This window comes from Rhinolophus sinicus, linkage group LG02 (genome assembly GCF_036562045.2).
Source record: "Rhinolophus sinicus isolate RSC01 linkage group LG02, ASM3656204v1, whole genome shotgun sequence".
Classification (NCBI taxonomy): Eukaryota; Metazoa; Chordata; class Mammalia; order Chiroptera; family Rhinolophidae; genus Rhinolophus; species Rhinolophus sinicus.
Genome location: NC_133752.1, coordinates 195,164,368 through 195,171,763, shown reverse-complemented (window position 1 = coordinate 195,171,763; position 7,396 = coordinate 195,164,368). Strand labels below are relative to the sequence as shown.

Here is a 7,396-nt window from a genome sequence, read left to right as displayed (position 1 = left end):
CTGCTGTTGCAATTGGGAACTGTTCTGTTCCTCTCTATGATGGGTGTAAGCGCTTGTCAGTTTTCAGGTGCAGTGCTAGCCAGGGGTTCAGAGCCAAGCGGCTACCGGTCAGCTTCTTCCTGTTAGCCCACAAGCTCGCTCCTGTTAACTCTTCACTTGTCTCATCAGGTGGCAGGATCCCCAGGGCAGTGCCCATGGCCACCCCCAGCCCCTTGCGGGCCCAGGAGTTGGCAAAGGACTGGGGAGCAGCCCCGGGACACCCCCTGGGTGCTCACTGGCTTGCACTGTAGGGCTAACGGTGGGGTGACTGTTTAATGGTTAATGTTCACCCTGGCGGCATCCACCGTGTTCCCACCATGTCGTTTGTCCTCAGCAGTTCCTTGCTGCAAACCAGCCTTAATATTTGTTGTGAATGAATGAATGTATAAATTGGGGACATGGAGGATCCCCCACAGGTGAGGAAAGGTTATAGACAATGACATCGACAAAGGGTTAGCCCCTACACAAGATCACTCCTTCACAACCGAGAGAGGTTGCTGTTTTGCCTAATTCATAGAAACAAACACAGAGAGACAGCCAAAATGAGGAGACTGAGAAATACGTTCCAAACGAAAGACCAGGACAAAAACCCCAGGAAAAGAACTAAATGAAACAGAGATAAGCAATCTACCAGATGCAGAGTTCAAAACACTGGTTTTAAGGATGCTCAATGAACTCGGGGAGAACTTCAACAGAAAGACAGAAGACATAAAAAAGAACCAGTCAGAAATGGAGAATACAATAACTGAAATGAAGAATATATGTTATGGAATCAATAGATTAGATGAAGCAGATTGAATCAGCAATTTGGAAGACAAGGTAGTGGAAAACACCCAATCGGAACAGCAAAAAGGAAAAAGAATTTTAAAAAATGCGGATAGTTTAAGGGACCTTTAGGACAACATCAAGCGTACACCAACATTCGAATCATAAAGATCCCAGAAGGAGAAAAAAGAGAGAAAGGGACTAGAAACCTATTTAAAGAAATAATGGTTGAAAAGTTCCCCAGCCCCAGGAATGAAACAGACATCCAGGTCCAGAAGCACAGAGAGTCCCAAACAAGATGAACCCAAAGAGGCCCCCATCAAGACACATCATAATTAAAATGCCAAAGGTTAAATCAACAAGGATTTTTTTTTAACTTCAAAGTTGGAAACAAACAGAAACAAATAAACTTAACTGTATATCAAATGGGTAACAACCATATTAAAGAAAAATGGAAAAGAGTCCAAGTAGCTTTTAGCCACAGTATTTTCACTCCCCTCAGTCTGAAGATAAAAGGACCAAAAGAACTGCAAAGAAAACTTAAGTTTTACTTAATAGGTTAGTAGGTTTTTTTGGTTAATGGTGGTGTGGGTGTGGTAATTCTGAGGCTAATTCGTGTTCATTGCAGAATTGAGCAAAGGAGTAAATATATTGATTTTGTTGGGAGCCAGGCTTCTCATGGTGAGAGAAAGGAGCTACAAATATAAAATTGTGAAAGGCAAGAATTATATGAAATGGCTATTTTCCCCAGTCTGGCCACTGAAAGGACAAGAGTGACGACACATTGGTCGCAATGAGCACACCTCGCTTCCAGAGCTCGGGTTTTAATATCACTCCCCACTAACAAGAATCAAGGGTCCTTAGCAAAATGACTGAGTCCAAGGCTGGAGCTGGGAGAGTAAGCCTGGACCATCTTGTTTCACAAGCAAAAGCTCAGTGCTCAAAGAATGACGGGAACAGAAACCAGCTTGAAGGAGCTCCCACTGGCCAAATCTGGAACAATCTGAGCATCAAAATAAGTAATGATAGTAATGGATTATATCACCCACTGAATAAAACCAGAATCCATGGACCCATATTGACAGAACTAAGTAAGTCAGGGAGAAGGAAAAGGCCCTTACAGTAAAATGTTAACTAAGAAATGCAGAAGGAATGATTGAGTTTAAAAATCACAATCAGGCAATCGTTTTAGTAATTTGATTCCAGCAAGAACCCTCAATGTACTATAAGGAGCAGGATATTCACATGATAATCTTCAGATAATCTCCACCCAGGTTAGTTATTAATTACAAAGGGAAACTGTTAATCTTCCAACACATCCCCAGTATGGGAACAAGTCACAGTCAACTGCCGCCCTCTAAGATCAATGAGAACACAGTGTCGTTTCTGGGGTGTTCTTGCCACCTACGTGTAACCTGAACCGAATGAAATATCAGATGAACCCAAATCGAGGGACGGAACATTCTATAAAATAACTGGTCCCATCTTTTCAAAATATCAAAGTTGAGAAGGACCGAGAAACACTAAGATTGATCCAGATAAAGGAACGCTGAAGAGGTGACACGGAAGTGAACACGAACAGGAAGAGAACGAAAAAAATAACCGTCTGCGACGCCAAACCAAACCAGCCCCGCAGCCACCATGAACAGCAAAGGTCAATATCCAATGCAGCCAACCTCCCTGTGCAGCCTCCTGGCCATCCTGTGTCGCCTCAGACTTTGCATCTCCCTCAGGCTCCAGCCTGTACTGATGCTTCACCTGCCTCCTCAGAGCTCTGTCGTCGGAGCTTGGTGCACCTAGGGGCTGCCACCATCCCCACCATGTCAGTTGCATTTCCTGGCGCCTCCCTGTATCTGCCCATGGCCCAGTCTGTGGCTGTGGGACGTTTAAGTTCCACAGTCCCCATGGCTTATTATCCAGTTGGCCCCATCCACCCACCTGGTTCCACAGTGCTGGTGGAAGGAGGGTATGACGCAGGTGCCAGATTGGGAGCTGGGGCTACTGCTGGCAACATTCCTCCACCACCCCCTGGATGCCCTCCCAATGCTGCTCAGCTTGCAGTCATGCAGGGAGCCAATGTCCTCGTAACTCAGTGGAAGGGAAACTACTTCATGGGTGGCACAGATGGTGGCTACACCATCTGGTGAAGAACCAAGGCCACCTCTGTGCCGAGAAAGACATCACATTACCTTCAACACTTCTCACAATGTAACTGCTTTTGTCATATTAACCTGAAGTTGCCGTTTAGACACATGTTGTTGAGGTGTCTTTCTGGTGCCCAAACTTTCAGGCACTTTCCAAACTTAATAAGGAACCATGTAATGGTAGCAGTACCTCCCTAAAGCATTTTGAGGTAAGGGATGTATCCATTCATAAAATGAATGTGGGTAAAGCAGCCCTAAGGCTCTTCCTTTAATTCCTCTGGAGTAATACTGTACCATACTGGTCTTTGCTTTTAGTAATAAAACATCAAATTAGGTTTGGAGGGAACTTTGATCTTCCTAAGAATTAAAGTTGCCAAATTATTCTGATTGGTCTTTAATCTCCTTTAAGTCTTTGGTGCATATTACTTGTTATAAAGGAAACGCATTAGTGGCCTGCCTTTTCCTTTCCATCCTTGGTCCCACATCTCACCCTCAACCCTCGTCTTCCATGCCCTCCCGCCAATCTCCATTGAATCAATGGTGCAGGACAGAAAGCCAGTCAGACTGATTTCCTTCTCTCCTTGCACTTCACCCCACTTGTCATCTTGTAACTAGTCTTTCACAAGGATCCTCTGAACCCCCTCTGGGCCCCAATCAGACCCATTACTTCTGCTTTTGCATCTCCTCAAGCAAAATTGAAGGGTGCCTTTTGGACCCTCCTCTTAGGTTGTCTTTTCACACGTGAATCAAACCCAAGTTTGCTTTGGTGCCAGAAAAACTCAGCCTGTTTGAACAAAGGATAGCAAAGCAAACTACTATAAACAATATTTTGGAATGGGGGAGGGGAGGGCAGGGAGGAGGACGCATTGCAGAAGCCTGATGGTTTCACAGCCAAATTAAGGGGAATTTTCAGATAAAAAAAATTGGTTACCTTTTACTGTCCAAGCGTCTCATGCAGCCCCTCATGGTTCCCCAGAATTCCTAAGCTGGGTTAATGGGGTGATATTGTGAATGGCCCACTACAAAATGACTTGGGCCCAGTGAAATCTCATTAGGGTTAAGAATATTTCAGGGATCATTAATATCTTGATTTTTGTTTTCAGCAATTGGATTTTATTTTATAATTTCAGTTCATCTAAATTTTATGTTCTGTACATGTGATGTTTGTACCATTGACTGTTACGGAAGTTCAGCATCGTACGTCTCTCTACACTGTGGTGCACTTAACTTGTGGATTTTTTTATACTAAAAATGTAGACTAAAGACTATTTTGAAGATTTGAATAAAGTGATGAAGTTGCATTACACCTAAAAAAAAAGGAAGGCTGAAGACACGGGACAACTGAAATGTAACAGGTGACCTTGGATTGGATCCTGGACCTGAAAAATTCGTTTTACAGTGGACGAGGACAACAGGTGAAATCTGAATAAAGTCTGTGGGTTGGATAACTGTTTTATCAAATGTTAATTTCCCAATTTTGACACGTTTGCTTTGTGATCATGTAAGAGACTGTCCTTGATTTTAAGAAACACATGCCAAACTATTCAAAGATTAAAAAGAAGAGAAACAAAGGACTGAGCAGATCCTCTTGGGTTGGGCGCAGGTTCCAGAATGCCTGTGCTGAGGCGGGAATATAGTGTATGGCCAGAAATGAAGCCACTTGGTGATGGCCCAGCTTGAGGGGACAGAAGGAGTGGCTGGTGAGCCTGTGGGGACAGGGGAGGACATTGAATGCCTGAAAGTGACAAACGGACAGAAATGCTGTGTCCCTGTGGTTTTCCTGGTCCTGGTGCCAGTGGCTTCAGGGTGAGTGACAGACTCCAGGGCAGCTGGGCAAACACTCTGGAATTACTAAAAATCATTTGCTGATACCCAGTCCCCAGGTTGTCATGCATAGTCATATGAGCTCTCCATATTCCACTGCCCTCAGGCAGTGGCTGCCACCCGCCCTGTCTTACTGGCATAAGGCACAGTGGCCTAAGCACCCTCTGGCAGGCTAGCTGTTCCCTCTCCTTTTTGTCTCATCACACCCCCGTGGCAGTGCGCCTAACCTGTTTCCTCAGAGTCCTAAGGTGACTGAGGTGGTGGAGGGAAATGACGGTTCTTTCTTTCTTCTCAAGCAACAAAAGCTCTTTTTCGAGGGGCTAAGTAGCAGGCCTTTCTGAGAATATCCACGGCTGCTCTTTTAGTTCTTTTGCTCAGGGACCCTGGGTTTTCATCTCATTTCAATTAGACCTTAAAAGTCACAAAATAGGGGCAGCTGGTTAGCTCAGTTAGTTAGAGCGGGTGCTAATAACACCAAGGTTGCCGGTTCGATCCCCCCATGGGCCACTGTGAGCTGCACCCTCCTTAAAAACAAAAAAGTCACAAAATGAAGTTCACCAAAACCAACAGATCTTGGACTCAGTGAGGCCAACTCTCCTCCTAAAGTCACCCTTCAGAGTGATATTCAAACGGCCATCGCTCTCCAGGCTCAGGTCCCATTGACCCATTGTTGCTGCGGAGGGTCCCAGGGAGCCCCCGGGGAAGGGCGCACAGAGGCTCTTTACCATCAGGTATGAAAACATTTCAGTTCAACACCCGGTACAACCACACTCAGCACAGCCACCACTGTCCTCCTGTTGCCTCGTGGTAGAAAGGGAAGCCACTCTCTCTCTTTGTGCCTGATGTCTAACTGGAAGGGAACTTGTGGTTCATCTGTCCCCAGCCCTTATATTGTCAGATTCATCAAAGAAACATTTCCTGAGCAGGTGGTTTTTGCTGGGAGCTGGACCAGAGAGACGCCATCCCTTTCACTGGGCAGTCCATAATGACAAGAAGGAGAGGGCACAGATAGAACAGGCTGAGGAGTGGAGAGGAATTTGGCAGAGGAGGGCCTCGGGGTGACTCCAGGGCTCTGACCTGGGTGAGTGGTACTGGTGTGTACTGTCCAGATGAGGACAGGAAATAGTTAGGAGTAAACAGTAAAAGTTCATTGAGCCAGAGGCTAGAAAGAGGTGCTCTCGGAGGCTAGAGCGAAGGTACCAGAAACAGTGAGAGTACCTCCAGCATTATAGTAACGGCACCAAAGAGGACCCCCTTCTGTGCTTCCCAAAAAAACGTCAGGTGCGCCTCAGTCAGCTCCCAGCAGCCTGTGATGGAGGAGACCTCTACTGTTGCTTCAGTCCCAGGAGCTGTGTCAGCTTCTTGTAAGGATTAATCTTGCAATTTTTCTTAGTTTGCTCCTTCTGTGCCAACATGGTCCTTATGTAAGATTCCCTTATTAAATTCCCTCTGTTCCAATACCTAGAGTTTTTCTGTTTACTTCACTAGAGACTGGTTCATACCATTTCCCGTAGATCGGGAAAAGTTAGAAAGTCTGGTAACACTGGTATTGAGTAGTATGTGGAGCGATTGAAACTACTGAAGGGTTGCGGGGTGGGAGATGAGGGTAAGGGGGATCAAATATATGGTGATGGAAGGAGAACTGATTCTGGGTGGTGAACACACAATGGGATTTATAGATGATGTATTACAGAATTGTACACCTGAAATCTATGTAATTTTACTAACAATTGTCACCCCAATAAATTTAAAAAAAAGAAAAGAAACTACTGAAGGGGTGTATAAATTGGGACACTTGAAAGAATTTGGCATCAACTGTTAAAGCTAAAGATTGATACTCTGTAACCTAATAGTTCCTGTCCTATGTATAAAACCCAGAGAAACTGTTGCACGTGTGCGTCAAGATATGTGTACAAGCAGTATTTCTTGGGCAAACCAAAGCTGTCCTGGCTATTGTAAATAATGCAACTACAAACATTGGTGTACGAGTCCGTCTGTCTGAATCCTTGCTTTCAATACTTTCGGATATACACATGGGAGGGGTATTGCTGGGTCAAGTGTTGTTCTGTGTTTAATCTTTTGAGAAACGGCCAAACTATTTTCCACAGGGGCTGCACCATTTTACAATCCCACCAGTAATAATACACAGGATTCCGATTTCTCCACATCCTCAACAATGCTTGTTATTTTCTGTGTTTCTGGTTATAACCATCCTAGGAGGTGTAGATGGTACCTCGTGTGGTTTTGATTTGTATTTCCACAATGACTAATGATGTTGAGCACTTTTCCTTGTGCTTATTGGCCATGTATATCTTCTTTGGAGAAATGTCAAGTTGTTTGTGCTTTTTAAAACTGGCTTGTTGGTTTTTTCGGTGGGGCTTGTGTTTAGAATGGAGCTGTGGGTATGACCATCACCCACCCCTGCCGCCTAAGTAGCAGGGGGAAAAAATCAGATGTGCAGAGAGCAGAGGAGAATGAAACAGGCTGCCTGCCCTCGACGACTGTAGTGGGTGCCGTGGTGCATCACCCAGAATCCTGCCAGGGCTGAGGTGCCATGTCTCCAGCTGCCAGGGAGTGTCACTGTGACGGCTCACAGCTGAGTTCTTACCTGAGACTCCCGTCCC

The 7,396-nt window shown here is 45.2% G+C and overlaps 1 pseudogene; it reads left to right on the top strand.

Annotated features, from left to right (window-relative positions):
- The first annotated feature begins 32 nt into the window (after window positions 1-32).
- LOC141568852 (DAZ-associated protein 2 pseudogene) lies at window positions 33-3,140 on the top strand (annotated as a pseudogene).
- Window positions 3,141-7,396: the final 4,256 nt, after the last annotated feature.